Here is a 22,272-nt window from a genome sequence, read left to right on the forward strand (position 1 = left end):
TGGCCAGTGGGCTACACAGAATGTCCAGCTCCAGCATTTGGATCCAGAGGCCAGGGCAGATGAAGCTGGGCTTCCAACCAAAGTGGAATGCATCTTCCCAGTATTGGGAAGCCTGTGTTTTTTCCAGTAGACCACCTGATCTGCTCCAGAGGGCTTTAAATTGGGAAATGTGGAATTACAGGGAATACTGGAAATCAGAGAACAGGAGATCAGTTTACTGTGGAGGATTATCAGTTATGTCACAAAAAGGGGAGATTTGACACCTGGTAACTGATTCCTAGTAATTGTTTTGAGGAAATAATTGGGAAATCAACATTAGAAACAAACTTGTCTTTAAGCTCAGTCTTAAAGGTATATAAATGAGACGAAGAAAACCACAGAGGCCTTTGTGCCCTGAGCTGCCCCTCCAAACTCCAGCACACACCCTTAAGTGTGCTGTCACATCTCATGAACACCTCCAGGGCCCTCTTGGGTTTGATGATGTATGCCATCTTTTGCAAGATTCACCAAACTCTTCAGGCTACAATTTATGCCTTTCAAAAATTGGTCTGGAAACTGCTAGTAAGAATCATCACAGAATTGACTACTGCAAATCCCTGGACCCTTTCAAAGTAACAATTACTGGCACTTTATGAAGAATAGCTCCAAACCAAGGGCAGAGTTTGTAAGAACAGAGGAAGACATAATTCATGTACAATTGAATAAAACCTTGAACCTTTAACATGGACCCATTTTCATCCACAAATTGGAATGAACTTTCTTTCCAAAGAGTATAACTTTAAAAAGCTCAAATTTTCATATTCCTTTAGTGAGTTGAATCTTCCGTAAGAGCAGCTACGCTGAGATTATGATGATGAATATTTAATCTTGTCAGTAGCTTGTTGTCGTTCGGTCACTAATTCCCATCTAACTCTTTGCAGGCTCATGAACTGCAACATGTCAGGCTTCCCTGTCCTTCACTGTCCCCCAGAGTCTGCTCAAACTCGTGTCCATTTAGTCAGTGATGCCATCCAGCTATCTCAACCTCTGTCACTCCCTTCTCCTCCTGCCCTCAATCTTTCCCAGCATCAGGGTCTTTTCCAGTGAGTTGGCTCTTTGCACCAAGTGGCCAAAATATTGGAGCTTCAGCTTCAGCATCAGTTCTTCCAGTGAATATTCAGGGTTGATTTCCTTTAGGATTGACTGGTTTGATCTCCTTGCAGTCCAAGCGACTCCCAAGAGTCTCCTCCAACACCACAGTTTGAAAGCATCAATTCTTCAGCACTCAGCCTTCTTTATGGTCTATCTCTCACATCCATACATGACTATTGGAAAAACCATAGCTTTGACTAGATGGACCTTTGTTGGCCATGTAATGTCTCTATTTTTAATATGCTGAGTTTGTTATAGCTTTTTTACAAAAGCCAGGAAGAACCTTGACTCCTTGACACCAAATCCCCAAAGCAAAGCATCCTCCTGGCAGCCTGCCTGCCCAAGGGGAAGGAAAGTGGAGAGAAAGTAAAGGGAGAAGCTATTTATTAAGATTTTAGAAATATTTAGAGTGGTGGTTGCCAGGAGCTGGGAGCTAGAAGGAAGGAGGAATGGAAAGCTAGTGTTAAATGGGTACAATTTCATTTTTGAAAAATGTTCTCTGGATGGATGGTGGTGATGGTAGCATAACAATGTGAGTATACTTAGGGCCCCTGACTGTACATTTAAAAATGGTTAAAATGGTAAATTTTATGTTTGTATATTTTACCACAGTAAATCAGGCATCCACAGAGAAATTTTGTTTCATTTAACTTTAAAAAAAAAAAAGTCAAAAAATAAATCCAAATGGCAGAAATAGAAGATAAATGTCACCACCACCATCAACAAAAAGCTCGTGAAAATCTATCTTTTGAAAGCCAAAGGAGAACCTTGGTCTTGAAGACAGCGGGACCTAAACACTCAGTGGGTTGACTCAGGGAGGGTTGGAGGGTCCAAACATTTCCTTGATGAACACTGTGGGATGGACCTGTGTTCATGGTGCCCTCATCGGAGGCCACAGGACTGATTTGAAGAGGAGGGCTTGAGCTGAGCTGTGTTTTCCTACTGTCTAGGCTGCTCTTTGGCCCTGGGATGAGGGCACCTCCATAATTACCACCCCTCTGTCATCCAAGGAATCCCGAGTCGTCACATTTTTCAGTATTGTTTTCTTTGCAGTTTAATCCTGGCTTGTCACGTTGCCAAGGTGAAAACTGTGCCTCTCCCCTTTATTTTTCCCAGCCTGGCTCCATGTGGAGGGAAATGATGGATGCCTGGGCTTGCTTTCCGGCATATCCAGGGCACCGCGTGTCTGCGCCTATACCGGCCCAATCTCTGAAACGGGAAGAGGTACCTGTTGAGGTCTCAGAGACACATGTTCTTAGAGTTGCTGTCTCCTCATGCTTCCCTGGCTGTCGGAGGGGCAAGTTCCCAGAGTGAGCCAGGGGTCGCGAGGCTGTGGAAACACTCTGGGGGCAGCCCTGGACGGCTCTTCCCTGTCAGTGGGCTTCAGTGTCACCCCAGCAGGGTGACTTCCAGGTGGAGGGCCAGCTCCCTGACGCTCCTGACAGCACGTGCCTTCTGCATGCCGGGCCTGAGAAGTATGCTGGGGGCATTTCAGTGATGGACACTCCTAGCTCTTCCTTTTGCTTGCTTGTTTCTCATTTTCATGGTAGTGAAATACACAGAACATAAAACTGACCATCTCGGGATTTCCCGGGTGCTCCGGGGCTAAGACTCCATGCTCCCAGTGTGGGGGGCCCAGTTTGAACCCTGGTCAGGGAACTAGGTCCCAAATGCCACAACTAGGAGTTCGCATGCTGCGACTAAAGATCTCACATGCTGCAACTAAGACCCAGCACGACCACGTAAATAAATTTCTTTAAACCTTTAAAAAAAATAAAAATACTAAAGTAAAAAGTTTTTTTTTTTTAATTGACCATCTTAACCATTGTCAGTGGCAATAAGTACATTCACATTGTTGTGATACTATCTTTATCCATCATCCACAGAACTTTTTCATCTTGTAAAACTAAAAGCTTTACCTGTTAAACACCAACTTCGCTTTCCCCTCTACCTTCCAGCCTCTGGCAGCCACTGTCCACTTTCTGTCCCTCTTAGATTGACTGCTCTAGGTAACCCATCTAAGTATAACACTCTTTCTCTTTTGTGACTGGCAATTTCACTTAGCATGTCCTTAATGGACATGAGTTTGAGCAAACTCCGGGAGACAGTGAAGGACAGGGAATCTCAGTGTGCTGCGGCCATGGGGTTGCAAAGAGTTGGGCATGACTCAGCAACTGAACAACAACGTCCTCAAGGTTCCCCCACGTTGTGGCAGGTACTAGGATTTCCATCCTTTTTAATATCGGTGGATTATATTCCAGAATGTGCCTATACCACGTTTTGGTGATCCATCACCCGTTGATGGACACCTGGGCTCCTGCTCTCCCCTTTTCTCTCACTCCTGTTGTTGAGAGGCATTATCTATCTGTGAAGTCCTCTAGAGATCAAAAGAATTCCCTAGTCCCTACGTTCAAGGAGTTCACTTCTCTAGCAAGTGCTGAAGTACAACTACAGGAAAAAGGAAATCACAGAGCAAAAGTCATATAACATGAGACATCCGACCAGGATGTGTCATAAGTGGACGTGGGTTTGTACAGCAGATGGCTTAGAGGGAATATATGCCATAGTATGGATTCCAGAGGTAGATAGCCTGAGCCCCGATCCTGGCTTTGTCCATAGTATCCATGTCACTTCGGGTCAATTGTCGAATCTCTAATAAGCTTCTGTTTCCTAAAATAGGGATAATAGTACTTTCCCCATAGAATTGTTGGGAGGATTAAATGGGAAAACATTGAAAAAGAGTTTAACAGAGAGCCTGACATGTGGTTCACATTCAAGACTAACATACGTATTACCCACTAATGCCAGTCAGTTATTTTTAATATATTGTTCTTGTTCTCTTAATATGACTAAATACTGGTATCCGCATTTGCCACAATTTTGCAAGTATTTGTGGTTCCTATCCTGTCTTTCCTCTTCATTTCCCTTTAAGATTATGATCGTTTGCATGGTAATTGATTTTAGAGATTCTCAGATTATTGAGTAAGGATAAACTGTTTTTATCAGATAACTGATAATAAAAGTGGATGTGGCCTGGCTTTCGTATCCACAGGAGGATATAGAATGAGGAAAGGAATGACCGTTAGTAGATAACCTTCATCTAACTGGTGAGGAAGTTGGCTTTCTCTAGCTCTGGACCTGTTAGAAGGGGAGGCGAGGTTCCGTCTCTTGGTAACGTAGGTCTGATTGATAACATTGCCCATGTAGATAATGCTATTGTGGCTGTTTTAACAATTAAAAAATTCATGTTTAGATTATTTTCATCTTGAATATTGAAATACTCTCATTTTTTCTAGTAATGCTTAAAATTTGGGGGCTTCCCATGTGGCTCTAGTGGTAAAGAAACCCTGCCAATGCAGGAGATGGAAGAGATGCAGGTTCAAGATGCCTGGGTCGAGAAGATCCTCTGGAGAAGGAAATGGCAACTCACTCCAGTATTCTTGCCTAGGAAATCTCTATGGACAGAGGAGCCTGGCAGGCTGCAGTCCATGGGGTAGCAAAGAGTTGGACACAACTGAGCACAAGAAAACTTTAAAAAATCAAATTGATGGTTTTGCTAGGTAAATATTTTTCTGTATGAGGGTGCCCTAAGGTATTCTAGAATGTAGGTCTAGGATACATCTGGCTGCTGCATTACTCTGTTCCTGTTTGTCTGCTTGGTATTTCCTACCCAGAGGTCCACGGACTTCAAGGCAATTGAATCCATTATTACCCATGAAAAAAAAAAAAAAATCTGAGTCTGCCTTGCCCCAACAATAGATTTCTCTTTAAAAAAACAAGGCATTTGAGAGGAGTGGGTGCGAACATAGGAATTCCTCCTCCACCCTCACTGTTGCTAAGCTGTAAGCCAATATTGTGAGAGAGAAAAACAGTCAAGGTCTCAACTTTCCTTGCCATGCCACTTTGTAATTTTGTTTACTAGTGTTAATGAAGGTTTCCCTCCATCATATGCTGGTTGAAGCTGACCTGTTTGTCCTTAGGTTTCAGACGAGGGGGCTTTGCTTCAATTAGCTAAAGGTGCCCAGGCTTCTTCTACCCCTCCTGGAGTTCTATTTACTCCTTGGTGTCTTTCGATCAGCTTTTCTGATCAAGAATTTATTTATTTACTCAGGCTGCTTATTTATTTACTTACTGATTTATTCAGTCTGCTGGGGTGGGTAAAGGAATATTGTGCTACCTTTGAATGTACTCGTCTGTTTGCCATTACAAGTGAAAATCAAACTTGGAGATTTCTTTTCTTTATTTAAATTTGGAGACTTTTCTTTTTGTCAAAATCTCTGAAGAAGGAAAAGGCCGCGGTGTTTGAAATACTTTTGTGGCTTTTACCGGGGGAGGATTTAGCAAGTGCATTTCCCAGGTTGGGTTTAGATTCGTATTTGTTTATGTTCCAAACTTTTTTCCCCTGTAATACCATAATTTTGAGTATCTGCAGAACTGGGGGCAGATCGTATTTCATGGAATGTGTAATCCTTTGGGGTTGTATATTTTACTCAAAAACTTTCATGATGGGTTGTCTAAATACGATGAAGTCTCCAGCAGGTTTCTTGGCTAATTTCGTTCTTTGGCTAATTTTGTTCTTTTCCTGCTTTCCTGATCAGACTTCTGTCCAACGTCCCTTGAAATGGGCAACTGAATAGGGTGAAAGTAAAGATTTGGAGTGGTGGTGCAGTTACTGAGAGGTATTTGGGCTTGATATTATCTGATGGTAACACTAAAGCGATATAGGAACCCCTGCTTGAGCTGCCCCAGTTGTGGGTCTGGGGTGTTCTCCAGCGGTGGAGAGGCACTCTTCTGTTGGTTGTCTCACTTCTGGGCACCAGAAATATTAGCCCTTGGTTAACAGAGTGTAGGACGGCCCACCTCGGAAGGACCTTAGAATACAGAAACGAGAATAGAGTGTAGGAAGGAAGTTGACAGTTTTCAGTGACAGCTCGACCTAATTTGCAAACTGTTATGTTCTAAAACCATAGAGTAATCCACAGACTAGTAATCCTCGTCAAAGGGCTAGGTTGTAGGGAAAGAATCCTGTAGAACTGAGGTGTTCAGAACAACTTGATCAAGTTCTCTACCTCCCGAAGCCTTGGTTTTGCAAACTGCAAAATGGGGCTAATGATATGGATGATTAGTGGTTAGTGTGCAGGAACCAATCCAGAGTAGCTGGCGAAATGAAAACATGCATTTTCAATAATATGCTTTTAATAAATGTAAATTTCTCTCCCTCAACCATTCAGGATCAAGTAAGTTGCCATGTAGAAGTGTTTTGGAAACTATGGATATTAATTATGATTTGACTCTTAGTTGACTTAAACATTTGTTTGTCCTAGGAATAGAGAAAAATATCCTTTGATCGTGAGACAGGTGCATTTTTAGTATGTTAAAACCACTGCCTGTCTTTCTTGTGGCTTACTAATGTGGGTAGTTTCAACCCTTCCATATTCTCAATGGCACAGAACCTTCAGGTCTTTTAATCAAGTAGGTTCTAAAGCTGTAGGATGACTGGGAGGCACTGATGAAATGACAGCTTCCAAACAGCCTATCGGCCTCACAGAACCTGTGGCTCTGGGAAGACAAGTGAGGCAGACCTAGAGCCATAATGAAGTGACTCCCAGTGGTCCCCTCACACTCCCTGCTTTCCACTTAGTCTGATTTATCAGGAATGATGTGAACATGATTCAGAAATAATTTTATGAGAATTCTTCTTGTGGTTGAATCATATCTGGTGGCTTTTTCCATTTTTTCTAATGTTATCTGATTAGCTCAGGGAAGCCGAACTTTATTGTCCTGACTCATTGAGGGAAGCTGCTTGCTCATGAATGGGGAGACCCGGGGGAGGAAGAGGGCTGGCAGGCATTCCCACCTGATGGGTATCCTGGAAAATTCTAGGGAGGGGAGCATGTGACACGACTTCCAGCGAAGTCTTACTAAAACCTTGCAGACGACCCGTTGTGGAAACACTTTCACCTGCGTTGATACACCTGCATTAATACACTCCTCTTACCCTGAGAGGAGGCTGAGCTGACATCACCCTGTCCCATTTTGCACAGTAAGAAACTGAGTCTCAGAGATGCTAAGGGAATGGCTTAGCATCCCACACTTAGATCTGATGATATTTCAGATGGGTACAGAGCACCAAAGTTAGAGGAGAATGGGAAATTTAGCAAGAGGTTCTCTTTCTACTTTAAACTTTTCTCTATTGGCTGGATAGCTTCCAAAGAGTTATGATAATTGTTTTAAAAACTAAAAATGTGTTATATTTATGTTTATTATTCAACTTTAAGGAAATGAAAAAGGACCTAATCAGTCCTTTAGTTCAGTTCAGTTGCTCAGTCATGTCCAATTCTTTGCAACCCCATGGACTGTAGCATGCCAGGCTTCCCTGTCCATCACGAACTCCCAGAGCTTACTCAAACTCATGTCCATTGAGTCAGTGATGCCATCCAACTGTTTCATCCTCTGTCATCCCCTTCTTCTCCTGCCCTCAATCTTTCCCAGCATCAGGGTCTTTTCAAATGAGTCAGTTCTTCACATCAGGTGGCCAAAGTATTGGAGTTTCAGCTTCAGCATCAGTCCTTCCAATGAATATTCAGGACTGATTTTATTTAGGATGGACTGGTTAGATCTCCTTGCAGTCCAAGGGACTCTCAAAAGTCTTCTCCAACACCACAGTTCAAAAGCATCAATTCTTTGGCTCTCAGCTTTCTTTGCAGTCCAACTGTCACATCCATACATGACTACTGGAAAAACCGTAGCTTTGACTCGATGGACCTTTGTCAGCAAAGTAATGTCTCTGCTTTTTAGTATGCTGTGTAGGTTGGTCATAGCTTTTCTTCCAAGGAGCAAGTGTCTTAATTTCATGGCTACAGTCACCATCTGCAGTGATTTTGGAGCCCCAAAAGAAAAAGTCTGTCACTGTTTCCATTGTTTCCCCATCTATTTGCCATGAAGTGATGGGACCGAATGCCATGATCTTCATTTTCTGAATGTTGAGTTTTAAGCCAACTTTTTTACTCTCTTCTTTCACTTTCATCAAGAAGCTCTTTAGTTCCTCTTTGCTTTCTGCCACATAGGTGGTGTCATCTGCGTATCTGAGGGTATTGGTATTTCTCCTGGCAGTCTTGATTTCAGCTTTTGCTTCATCCAGCCTGGCATTTTGCATGATGTACTCTGCAAATAAGTTAAATAAGCAGGGTGACAATATACAGCCTTGACGTACTCCTTTCCTAATTTGAACCAGCCTGTTGTTCTATGTCCGGTTCTAACTGATGGTTTGTGACCTGCATACAGATTTCTCAGGAGGCAGGTAAGATGGTCTGGTATTCCCATCTCTTTAACAATTTTCCACAGTCAAACGCTTTGGCGTATTCAATAAAGCAGAAATAGATGTTTTTCTGGAATTCTCTTGCTTTTTCAGTGATCTAATGGATGTTGGCAATTTGATCTCTGGTTCCTCTGCCTTTTCTAAATCCAGCTTGAACATCTGGAAGTTCACGGTTCACATTCTGTTGAAGCCTGACTTGGAGAATTTTGAGCATTACTTTGCTAGCGTGTGAGATGAGTGCAGTTGTGCGGTAGGTTTGAACATTCTTTGGCATTGCCTGTCTTTGGGATTGGAATAAAAACTGACCTTTTCCAGTCCTGTGGCCACGGCTGAGTTTCCAAATTTGCTGACATACTGAGTGCAGCACTTTCACAGCATCATCTTTTAGGATTTGAAATAGCTCAACTGGAATTCCATCACTTCCACTAGCTTTGTTCTTAGGGATGCTTCCTCAGGCCCACTTGACTTCGCATTCCAGGATGTCTGCCTCTAGGTGAGTGATCGCAGCATCGTGGTTATCTGGGTCATGAGGATCTTTTTTGTATAGTTCTTCCGTGTATTGTTGCCACCTCTTCTTGATATCTTCTGCTTCTGTTAGGTCCATGCCTTTTCTGTCCTTTATGTGCCTTTATTAGTTCAGTCCTCTCATTTTTACGGATCAGAAGACTTGTGTTGTTAAGTAATTTGGTCAGGGTGATACACGAACTGACATGTGGTACAAAGTATATTTCAAAAAGTTAGTCGACTAAGTGTGATTATTTAAGCTCTGTATTCTACTAAATGCATGTTTACCTGCATGGACTAGCCCAGATCACTCTGGCTGTACTGTTGACAGAAAGGCTCCTGACCTTTGGCTTTGGGGTCTGTGAGACCCGGGTGGGAACTTGGTGCTTCTTGGTACCTTCATGACCTTGGGGCACATGACCCTTCTTCCTTAAATCTATTTCTTCATCTGCAAATGGGAATTATAATTCCCATCTTGCAAGGTTTGAATTAGACATTAGATGCAGTGAATTAGTAGAATCCATTGGAAATTACTATTTTTATAGATTAAGATGGTCAGGTATTAGAAATTTCATATAGTTTAACCTAAAATATAAAGGGGGCTTCGCTGATGGCTCAGTGGTGAATAACCTGCCTGCCAATGCAGGAGACTCAGGTTCAATCCCTGGATCGGGAAGATCCCCTGGAGAAGGAAATGGCAACCCACTGCAGTATTCTTGCCTGGGAAATCTGATGAACAGAGGAGCCTGGCAGAGTACAATTCATGGGGTCACAAAAGAGTTGGACATGACTTAGAGACTGAAATACAACAAGAAAATATGAAGAGTCTAATAGATACTTGGTAAATAGTAACTGTTCAACTTGTAATACAGGATTAAATAGAATCTTTATGGATATTATGGAGTGGTCCCAAATATTTTCTTTTCTCAAGGAAACTATAAAGATGAAAATGACTCTGCATTTTCTTAAATTTTACAAGTACTCACTGCCTTTGGAAAGCCTTCTTACTTGAGTACCACCCACCACAGGACGTGTTTCATCTTTTGATGTCTTTGGTAGTTCATGGCTCAGTTGAGGCGTCAGGTCCTGTATAATTCCTCCTTCTGGTTTTCTTTCATTGATGATCAATTATTTTTAGGTTAGAAACTTTTCTGTGCAACAGCTGCCCTGCCTCACTGATGCATGGAAAATGAGTATACGCTCAGGGTTTTTGGTACTGTTATTGTTTCTTATTGGGTAAGTTTTGGCTAAAACTCTGTAAAATTCACTTAGACACAGTAGTATTATGGAGTTCTAAGAACCTGTGGATGACTTTTGGGATACCTGTGTTCTGGATATCACTGTGATATTAACTGTTTTGCCTTGGACTCCATATGATTCATTTAATAATATACAAGATCTATAAGATCATTGTAAGTAAGAAAAAATACTTGCTTATGATTTTTTCTTGTCAATATACATAGATAGTGCAGAGAGTGAGTGGTAGGGAAACACTGAGGGGTGAGTTATTATTAGTTCATATTATTATTTCATTGTATTGTATTCCAGTTTTTTATTATCATAAATTTTCTCTGAACCAATATAACACTACATTCAAGGAAGTGTATTGCTTAATCCAGTTGATAAAAGAACTTTCAACCATGTTTCATTATAAAACCATTGACATAGGTTGGGAGCGGGGGTGTGTGGAGAAATAGAAAATAAAAATGAGAAAATCTTAATCTTCATCATTTTCCATAGACTTCAACCCAATTTTCTACTCCTTAAAGTGATAGGCTATGCCTTTTTGTTTGTTGTCTTTTGAATGATTAAGAAAAAGAAAGCTGACATTTGTGTAAAATTTAACTCAGTCAACAACTTCGGATGCCTGGGTGATACATGTCACTCTGCACACATTTTCAAGATTTATCTTGTTTCATTAAAACTGTAGACATAATGTCATCTGTTTTACTTGTCTACATAGTTTTATTATTAGGCAACTTAGTAGTCTTATAATCTAGGTAAAAACAGAAAATAGAAGAAGTGGGAAAATTGGAAGAATAAATCCCACCACCTCCAGTGCAGCAGTGGCTGTCGGTAATATTGAAATATGAAAGGATCAGGTTGGTTGAGAGCAACATGGGTTGAGAGAGAATTAGGAAACAGTCCTCCTTATGTGCGTGCATTTAGATGCGCTATTAAGAAACCAGATCTAAGGTAGTAACATTCAAACTTTTTTTAAAAGTTTCATCTTTTAGTTACACTTCCCAGGTGGCCACTAGAGAGTGGATTTGGGGGTGCTTGCAGGTGGTCCAAGGCCGGTGAGGACCTCTGAGGGCAGTGTGGAGGGGGCAACAAAGAAGAACACATTTGTTCTCCCCTGGCCTTTCACGTGACCCCTCCTTGGCTCCCTTCCCACCCTTTCTCCTTTTGTCTTTTTCTCCGCTGTGAGTGAGGGCAGGATTCCATGGCAGCCTTTCAAGATATGCCCTTAGCTTATGCTCTGGGAATTTACCCAGTGAATTCTTGCTTCTCATAAATAGTAACCCATGCTCATCAGCCAAGGTGGCACATAAGAGAAACAGGCTGGGATGTCCAGGACCAGGCTGCTAGCACCAATCAGGGTTCATGATAGCCCTGCACTTTCTGCCTGTGTGTGAAGGACGGAGGAGAGCTGAGCTTAGACCACGAGGGCAAAAGGAGCCTCTCCATACACCCTGCAGCCGTGCTGGGATGGTTTGGAGTGATGAACTCACTCTGGACCAGCTCCACATCTTGCCCGGCAGGTCACCAAGCAGAATGGGACAGTCCCTGATTGATCAGCAGTCTCCCAAAACTGTCTTCTGCTAAGTTTGGACTGTTCTAGAATCATGCCGGTGACAGAATTTGCCTATGGTGTCATTTGTGAAAAAGGGAAAAAAAAACTGAAGGTGGACCTGAGAGACATGACCTGTCCTGGGTCCTCCGTGGTCTGAGAATGGCACTAAGGGTTTGAAGGAAGGGAAGGGGATGAGGATGGGGAGGACATTGGTTGACAGAATTAGGAAACAGTCCTCCTTATGTGCAGAAGCCATGTCTTGTTTGGGGAAGCAGTGTTTATACAGCGTAAATGCTCTAGAGGTATATGGACCACCAGGAGGCATAATCTTCCATGTTGATGCCTGCCCAGATATCCCACCTCAGAGAGCAGCCAGCTCTTAGACCTACACTTTGATTCAATGACTCTTCCTTAAATCTTGCTCTCACCTCATGGGCTACTTAATTCATTTCTCCTCTAGAGATTGGCCCCAACTCCACCTTGGTCGTTACCACAAATGACCCTCTTTCTTGGGCTCACCCAGCTGGCTTTCCTCTTTCATTCCTTGCTTTACTTAGCATGTCGACTTCAATGTGAGACTCTAGGAGCATTTCATTAGAAAATGGAAATCTGAGACAATCAGGAAGAGTAGAAGTACATCCCTGTTTATCCTTAGGTCCAAGAATTCACACAGCAACCAACACAAACTATTAAGTATTGCCTTAGGAAAGATTTCTACCACAGTGCTTGCCAGGTACAAGAAAGGAAAATTACAACTGATTCTGCATTGCTCTCAGAATATCCTCATCATAAATGTTCAAGCACAGAATGAGCCTTTGTGTAAAACCCCGGAACTTCTATCTCTATCTGTAAGTCCATCTTAATGACGGATTCCCTGTCATTCCTTAATGTCATTCCCTGTCATCTGTCATAATGACAGATCCTGAGCAAGAATGCGTCATCGCTGGTCTTATGTTTTCAGATAAACACAAAGCTTTGGTGGGGGGAATGCTTAAGTAAAAAGACTAAGGGTTGATCTCCCATGGGAGTTCCTGAAGCCCCTCTCAACAGAAACATTTGAAGCAAGTCTTGTGACTTGGCCTGAGCATTGCCATGGCTGACACATTTATAGTGTGTTCTACAAAGACCTATTTGTGATCCACAGACTTGGGTCATGGTTAGCCTAGCCTGCTTTATCTCAGTTAAAAGACTTTTGTTGAAAGAACAAACAAGGAAGTTCACATGAGTCTGCTACTACTAAGTCACTTCAGTCATGTCTGACTCTGTGCGACCCCATAGACGGCAGCCCACCAGGCTCCCCCGTCCCCGGGATTCTCTAGGCAAGAACACTGGAGTGGGTTGCCATTTCCTTCTCCAATGCATGAAAGTGAAAAGTGGAAGTGAAGTCGCTGAGTCGGGTCTGACTCTTCGTGACCCCATGGACTGCAGCCTACCAGGCTCCTCCGCCCATGGGATTTTCCAGGCAAGAGTACTGGAGTGGGTGCCATCGCCTTCTCTGCACATGAGTCTAGAATGTATTTTAATAAAGAAGATGTGGTACATATATATAATGGAATATTCAGTTCAATTGAGTTTAATCACTCAGTCGTGATCAATTGCTCAGTCGTGTGTGACTCTTTGCGACCCCATGGACTGCAGCATGCCAGGCCTCCCTGTCTATCACCAACTCCCAGAGCTTGCTCAAACTCATGTGCAGTCCATCCAGTGAGTGATGTCATCCAACCATCTCATCCTTTGTTGTACCCTTTTCCTCCCACCTTCAATCTTTCCCAGCATCAGGGTCTTTTCCAGTGACTCAGTTCTTCACATCAGGTGGCCAAAGTATTGGAGCCTCAGCATCAGTCCTTCCAATGAATACTCAGGATTGATTTCCTTTAGGATGGACTGGTTGGATCTCCTTGCAGTCCAAGGGACTCTCAAGAGTCTTCTCTAACATCACAGTTCAAAAGCATCAATTCTTCAGCGCTCAGCTTTCTTTATGGTCCAACTCTCACATCCATACATGACAACTGGAAAAGCCATTGCTTTGACTATATGGACCTTTGTCCGTAAAGTAATGTCTCTGCTTTTTAATATGCTGTCTAGGTTGGTCACAGCTTTTCTTCCAAGGAGCAAGCATCTGTTAATTTCATGGCTGCAGTCACCATCTGCAGTCATTTTGGAGCCCAAGAAAATAAAGTGTGTCACTGTTTTCATTATTTCCCCATCTATTTTCCATGAAGTGATGGGGCCAGATGCCATGATCTTTTTTTTTTTTTTTAACTTATGTATTTTTTAATTGAAAGATAATGGCTTTACAGAATTTTGTGTTTTCTGTCAAACCTAAAACTGTGGAATGCTTCTCAAACTTGCGTGTCATCTTTGTGCAGGGGCCATACTAATCTTCTCTGTATTCCAATTTAGTATATGTGTTGCCACAGTGAGCACGGTCTTCATTTTTTGAATGTTGAGTTTTAAGCCAGCTTTTTCACTCTCTTCTTTCACTTTCATCAAGAGACTCTAATTCCTCTTCACTTTCAGCTATAAGAGTGGTATCATCTGCATATCTAAGGTTATTGATATTTCTCCCAGCAATCTTGATTCCAGCTGTGCTTCATTCAGTCTGACATTTTGCATGATGTACTCTGCATGTAAGTTAAATAAGCAAGGTGACAGTATACAGCCTTGATGTGCTCCTTTCCCAACATGGAACCAGTCTGTTGTTCCATGTCTGGTTCTAACTGGAGTGGAATATTTCTCAGTCATTAAAAAGAGGGCTTCCCTGGTGGCTCAGATGGTAAAGAATCTGTCTGCAATGCAGGAGACCCAGGTTTGATCCCTGGGTTGGGAAGATCTCCTGGAGAAGGGAATGGCTAACTACTCCAATATTTCTGCATGGAGAATTCCATGGACAGAGGAGCCTGGCAGGCTGTAGTCCATGGGGTCACAAAAAGCTGCACACGACTGAGCTACTAACACCTTAAAAAGAATGAGGTAATGCTATTTGCATGCTGCATGGATGGACCTAGAATTATCATACTAAATGAAGAAAGTCAGAGGAGAAAAACAAATACCATATGATATCACTTATATGTGGAATCTAAACTACAACACAAACTGAACCTATCTATGAAACAAAAATAGACTCCCTGATGTAGAGAACAGATTTGTGCTTGCCACTGGGGATGGAAATGGAGGAGGGAATGATCGGGAGTTTGGGATTCAGTTCAGTTCTGTTCAGTCACTCAGTCGTGCCTGACTCTTTGCGACCCTATGAACCGCAGCGCGCCAGGCCTCCCTGTCCATCACCAACTCATGTCCATTGAGTCGGTGATGCCATCCAACCATCTCATCCTCTGTCTGGGATTAGCAGATGCAAACTATTATTTATAGGAAGGATAAACAAGATCCTAATGTATAGCCCAGGGAATTGTATTCAGTATTCTGTGATAAACTATAATGGAAAAGAATATGAAAAAGAATGTGTCTAACTGAGTCACTTTGCTGTGCAGCAGCATCAGAAATTAACACAGCATTGTAAATCAACTATATTTCAATAAAATTGTTTTTTTCAAAAAGAATGTATTTTAGATGCCAGCTCCGAGGATAGAACTAAAGGGCAAATAATATTAAGTTTTCACAGTTTCTCCAGGGACTCAGGTTCACAACCAGACATCATCACTTCTATATAAAAAATTTCCATTAAAAGTCTTTTCTCTGTGTAGGTTCTAAAAACAATTTGGGGGGTACTATATTTCTTAAATATAACTAGCAAATATATTATACAGATGTATCTAGTTTTTTCTGAAGGGTACATTGATTGCATAAACTTTTAACTGTCCTATTGTTCCATCAGGATATTTATATAGCTTCATGTATCTCTCCACAAAGTACATATTAATTACAGAGGGAACAGGGTAAATACAAAGTGGAGGAACCTGGCAGACACCACCATAGTCACAAATTAAAATTTAACACCATCAGTAATTAGACAAGCTGACATTGATCACCATTCAATGAAATGAGCAAGAGAAAAACACAGGATCACTTCTGTGCTCTTCCTACAAAAACCAGTGATTTGGCTCTAACCATGAGAAAATATCAGATAGGGCCAAACTGAATAGCATTCAACAAGATGACTGGCTTGTAATTTTTTTTAAGCATCAAGATTATGAAAAACCAAGAAAGTACCCCGAATTGAAGAAGACTAAAGAAACACAAGAGTTAATGCCACATGGGACCCTAGATTGAACCATTTTGTTGATAACAATATCATTGAGATAACTGTTAAAGTTTAGATGGTGGGATTCTGTCAGTGTTAATTCCATGATTTGGAAGCTGTACTGTGGCTAGATAGGTTAAAAAAAGACAAAGTCCTTATTTTTAGGAAATGTACACTGAAGTATTAGGAATAATGAGCCTTAGGTTTACAGTTGGCTCCAATGGTTTAGAAAAAAATTACATACATATGCATTCTAATAATGTCTTAAGGTAACAGAATTATTGTAGGAGATGAACTAGAAGGGGACAGTGATTTCTGCTGTCAGTTTCACAAGCTTGAGAAAGTTCTAGCTGAGGCTGGGAGTGCCAGTGTTTGCATGCATGATCCTGTAGTCTGCCCCCGCTTTTCTGAGATTTGAGTGGAAAGTAATTTCAAATATGTTGTGAAATTTACTAGTGTGAAATTGCTGCTATAAACAGTATTTAATCTGTTTAAGGCTTAGAGGTCTTATCTTCAGATTCCTCTGACATGAAGTATTAAGCCTGTATGTAGAAGTGTTCAAAGACTAAATTAGATGTGTGTGTAATTCATATAAGCTTATAATTTATCTATAATACTTGTTCTCCTGATTAACAAAATACTACTGTAAAAACTGTAGATACACAAGAAGTATAAAACAATAAGAAGAAAATAAAGTCCAAATAGAATATCACCACTTAGAAACCACAGGCCACTGGTAATATTTAGGCTTATTTATTTCTAATACACATATTTTTAAACTGTACCCATTCTTGAGATGTCTTCCTGAATATATAGTTTTTACTACAAATTAAAAAATATTAAATACCAAAACATTTAATACCAAAAAATATTAAATTCAAAAATATAAAACACTAGTTTTATATCCTAATGTTTTTATTCATTTTAGCATAAGCAATTTCTCATTAACAAAATTTCATTTAAAAATTTATTTTTTAATTGAAGGATAATTGCTTTACAGAATTTTGTTGTTTTCTGTCAAACCTCAGAGGTTTGTCAGACATTTTGTAAGTTTTTCATTTTAAAATAACTTTCAGCTTAGAAAAGAGCTGCAAGACTAATATAAAGAGTTCTCATGTTTCTCTCACCAATTGTTAACATTTCTCATAGTTCAGTTCAGTTCAGTTGCTCAGTTGTGTCCAACTCCTCGAGACCCCATGAATCGCAGCACGCCAGGCCTCCATGTCCATCACCAACTCCCGGAGTTCACCCAGACTCATGTCCATCGACTCGATGATGCCATCCAGCCATCTCATCCTCTGTTGTCCCCTTTTCCTCCTGCTCCCAATCCCTCCCAGCATCAGGGTCTTTTCCAATGAGTCAACTCTTCACATGAGGTGGCCAAAGTATTGGAGTTTCAGCTTTAGTATCAGTCCTTCCAATGAACACCCAGGACTGATCTCCTTTAGAATGGACTGGTTGGATCTCCTTGCAGTCCAAGGGACTCTGAAGAGTCTTCTCCAACACCACAATTCAAAAGCATCAATTCTTTGGCGCTCAGCTTTCTTCACAGTCCAACTCTCACATCCATACATGACCACTGGAAAAACCATAGCCTTGACTGGACTGACCTTTGTTGGCAAAGTAATGTCTCTGCTTTTCAATATGCTATCTAGGTTGGTCATAACTTTGCTTCCAAGGAGTAAGCGTCTTTTAATTTCATGGCTACAGTCACCATCTGTAGTGATTTTGGAGCCCCCCAAAAATAAAGTCTGACTATTTCCCCATCTATTTCCCATGAAGTAATAGGACCAGATGCCATGATTTTAGTTTTCTGAATGTTGAGCTTTAAGCCAACTTTTTCATAGTTACTTTGTCTTCATATTCATGTATATGTGAATTTACATATATAATGTATTATTATATATATTTGGGAGTTTGTGGCTCAGATAGTAAAGAATCTGCCCCTCTATGGGGGAGATCCAGGTTTGATCCCTGGGTTGGGAAGATCCCTTGGAGAAGGAAATGGCAATCCACTCCAGTATTCTTGCCTAAAGAATTCCATGGACAGATGAACCTGGTGTCTATAGTTCATGGGGTCGCAAAGAGTTAGACATGACTGAGTGACTATTTTTTTATACATATTTAGATATTAGTTTTAATGCTCCTTTTTCTGAACCATTTAAAAATAAGTTGAAGACCTCATGCTATTTTATTAAATCAAAATAAAGTATGAAAATTCAGGAAATTTGATATTGATACAGTACTAATATATAAACTCCATTTTTATATATTGTCAATTTTTCTCCAAAATGCCCTTTATAGCAGTATTCTTTTAACCTCAAAACCAGGACCCAATTCAGGGTCATTTAGAGGTCGTGTCACCTAAGCCTCTTTTCATCAAGAAAAGTTTTTCAGCCCTTCTCTTGACATTGACATTTGTGAAGAGTGCAGGCAGTGTCCCCTACACATGGTCACAGTAGCTACAAAACATTCTGTTGAAAGTTATTTAGATAATGTTTTATGTTGGGTGGTTTGGTGGCTTCCAGATGTTTGCCTTTATAAATAATATTGCAGTGAACAGCCTTATACTTAAAGCTTTTGTAAGCAGTTCTCATTATTTTTGTCTAATGAAATCCTGGAAATGAAAATACTGGGTAAACTACCCTCTAATAAGAAAAAAAAAAAAAAAACTGCTTGGTTTCTTTTTTAAAAAAAAGAAAAGAAAATGCTGGGTAAATTGGCTTGGGTATGAAAACGTGTTTCCAAATTGCTTTTCAGAAGAGTGAAAAGGGCAATAAAAAACCACATCGGTACCTATGGAATGTATTTTATGTTGTTAATGTTTTTTAAGTTTTCTCTTACATTTCTGTTAGATGGGCTGTGTTACATAAAAATGCAAGGTCCTAAATTATGCGCACATGTTTAGAAGTATAGAGAAAGCAGGGTCACCAAAGCTGCTTCCGAGTGTGCAGGCAAGCCAGTTGTTCTGGGTTGCTTGTTCATTTGAAACTGATCCTGGCTTCTATTGAGGTAAGATACCTGTATCTTTGTTGGGTCTCCCTTTCACTGCCTGTATAAAGCTTGAATGTTTATTGTATGGACATTTCTTAACATTTAGCACATGAGTAAGGTGAAGAATCCACCTGCAGTGTGGGAGATCTGGGTCTGATCCCTGGGTTGGGAAGATCCCCTGGAGAAGGGAAAGGCTACCCACTCCAGTATTCTGGCCTGGAGAATTCCATGGACTGGTGTATGGGGTCGCAACGAGTCGGACACGACTGAGCGACTTTCACTTGCACTTTCAAGGCAGTCATACAGACGGTATGATGGCACTTGTCTCAGAAATGATGCTAGTAGACCTTTGTTCTATGAAGTGGATAGATTTGGTGGTGAGCCCTCAGTCAGAGTTTTGAGAAACAGTGCTCTTGGTAATTAACAACATAAACTCTGGAGTCTGACTCTTGACTTACCATTTACTTACCATAAGTCTTAGCTTACCACTTGCTGTGTGACAATGGGCAATCCCTTAACCTCTCTGAGCCTTGATTCCTTTGTCTGTAAAAGGGGAATCAGAGTGGTACCCATCTAATACAGTAGTTGTGAGGACTAGATGAAATAACACAGAAAACTCCTAGTGGGGCTCATTCTAAGCCCGAATTCAGTGTTCACTTTTATGTTTCTTGTGACCTTACGTTCACCTTGTGGCTGTGCTATGCAGTGGTAAAATCACTTTCGAATCTTGGGAGGTGGGTAAGGCAGGCATTAGTTCTTCCCTTAGATCTAGATGGGAAATCCCAGGCTCAGAAACTGAGCTGTGAGCTGCCAAGGCTGTGTGTGCGAGGCTGGGAGGACATCTCTCTTCTCTGACTCACAGGTCAGGGCTCTTGTTCCTGAGATCCGCTGCCTGTTTCATACCTATACCCGAAAGTCCAAACGTGTGTGAGCAAATGTTCAATCAACCCAGGATACATCTTGATATAGACCAGGCACCAGCAAACGTTTCTCTAAAGAGCAGGCAGTAAATATTTTAGGCTTTGCTGGCCATGCAGTCCATGTTGCAATTACAGACCTCTGTTCTGCCTTTAGAACTTGAAAACTGCCATAGCCAATATGTAAATAAAAGGGTGTGGCTTTGTTCCAGTAAAATGGCATTTACAAGAACCCCTGGCAGCCAGATTTGGTTCCTGCACAGGCTGTTTTTTCTTAATCAACCTCTGATTTAGATAGTCAGTATACTTCTGGATATGGTGGTGGGGGAAGGGGATTTCATTATGTGGGCCACGTACGAATCTTTTTTGAATCCTCGGACATCTTGAGAAAGGCACCAGTGGCTTAGGCCTGGCACTTAGTAGGTACATGAGTGCATGTGTGCAAATGTGCTAAGTTGCTTCAGTTTTGTCTGATTTTTTGAGACCCCATGGACTACAGCCCACCAGGCTCCTCTGTCCATGGGATTCTCCAAGGAAGAATCCTGGAGTGGGTTGCCATGCCCTCCTCAGGGGCCAGGGATGGAACCTGAGTCTCTTATGTCTCCTTCATTGGCTGGTGAGATCTTTACCACTAGAGCCACCACTGCTTGGCAAATACAATGAGAATTTTTTCTATCAGTCCATATTTTCCTATGGAGAATTTTTCTAAAGTTGTATATGCCTATATTTTTTAAAAAGATCATGATATATTTAGCATCTGTGATTTTTTAATTTTGTTTTTGCAGCATATCATTCTGAAATGACATAAAAAACAGATTGGGAAAAGAATTCTTATTTGCAAATTTATGCAAAAAATTTTTTTAGATATTCATAGTATTAGGTATCAGTTGGCTATTTGATTTTCATTCTCTTGCAGTGACGGTGAGTTTTAATAAAAACTTTCCTTGGGGATTTAGACTGTTTTTGTTTTAATTAGAAGGCTATCTCATTTGTACTCTTACACTATTGTTGACTCAAATAATTTAAAAAGTAAGGGCTGAAGACACATTTGTTCTTTCAAAAGTAAACAACTACTCTGCGACAGAGATAAGAACCAGCTTGTGGATACACATGGGGTTTGCTCCAAGAATATTTCTTGTGGTGTGGAAAATGGTAGTGGCAGCCTCTTGACCCTCAGGCCAGTACATTTATTTGTATTTGATCCATGAAAGCAACCCCATATGACAACTTGTTTAAGGAAATTTGCGTACTTAATTTGAAATATTTCCCTGGGCAGTCCAACCATGGCTGAATAAAGAGGTTAGCTTTTAAAATCAGTGCTTTGTTGCCTTCAATGATTATTCTGTATCAGCCTGCCAAGATTTATTATTTCCCGTTTGTAGAATTTGATGGAAGTCTCACAGAATCTCCTGGCTTCGGTCAGCATTTCATCTGAAAGGCAGCGAATAATACCTTCCTGTTGTACAGCAGGGAGTGAAAACATGTAGCTTTTAAAAATTTTATTTTTGGCCATGCGACTTGTGGGGTCTTAGTTCCCTGACTGGGGCTTAAACCTGTGCCCCCTGCAGTGGAGGCTTAAAGTCTTAACCACTAGACTGCCAGGAAATGCCTCTGTGTAGCTTATTTTAATCTTCACACTGAGATGTTAGGTTAATTATCACTTTTGGTTTTCCCACGAGGAATCGTATGGAAAAGACGTGGATAGAATCATTGTGATCCGGCCGTTGGATGGACAGCATCGTCCTGCTCCGTTTTAGGGGGAAGCACAGCACCGCTCTGTGCGTGTCTCTCTGTTCTTGTTGCCTATGGGGAGAGATAGATGGCGACTTGTATTGGGAGCTTGAGGTTCCCTGTCTCAAAAAATACCTTTCGTCTCCCTCTCTTCGTCATTCAGTTTCATGAACCTAACATTCTGACAGCTACCATATTCGAGGCACTGTGCTAGGCTGCCCTGGGGATAGAAACACGTAATTCATCACCAGTGTTAACCTGCTGCATCCCAGAAGGGAGACCAGTGGTGGTCACTGGCATACTGGCAGGCAAGGTCTTCAGTGGCTTGTTTTTAGAAAAGAAAAAAACAATTGGAGGGTGGGAAAGTCATATAATCCATCAGTTTTTCATTTTTACATTTTATACCATTAAGAAAAGATTCTATAGAAGTTGCCAAGAAGATTGACAGTTTTAGATAATCAAAATCATAGAGATGTGATGTCAGCTAGAATAAGAGATCGGAGTACAGTATAGCCTGTCTACTTGGCAACATAGTGGTTACGATTGGACGTGGGAAGTGTGTATTTAGAGCACTGTCTTCCTCAGTCATTTTTCTGATCCCTCTGTCTGCAAAAGCTGTGCTTGCTGGTAACTTAGAAAGACTCGCACAGGCTGAATATTGAAAGTATTTTGAGCTCAG

At 41.2% G+C, this 22,272-nt stretch overlaps 1 protein-coding gene and 1 non-coding gene across 3 annotated transcripts in view; one reads left to right on the forward strand and one right to left on the reverse strand.

Annotated features, from left to right (window-relative positions):
• The window catches only part of PALM2 (paralemmin 2), a 379,963-nt gene that overhangs the window by 271,534 nt on the left and 86,157 nt on the right, over positions 1–22,272 (forward strand).
• Positions 14,075–14,177, reverse strand: LOC112447963 (U6 spliceosomal RNA). The gene has a single exon (XR_003036215.1). It is a non-coding gene; the product is annotated as a U6 spliceosomal RNA (small nuclear RNA).

This window comes from Bos taurus, chromosome 8, assembly GCF_002263795.3.
Source record: "Bos taurus isolate L1 Dominette 01449 registration number 42190680 breed Hereford chromosome 8, ARS-UCD2.0, whole genome shotgun sequence".
Classification (NCBI taxonomy): Eukaryota; Metazoa; Chordata; class Mammalia; order Artiodactyla; family Bovidae; genus Bos; species Bos taurus.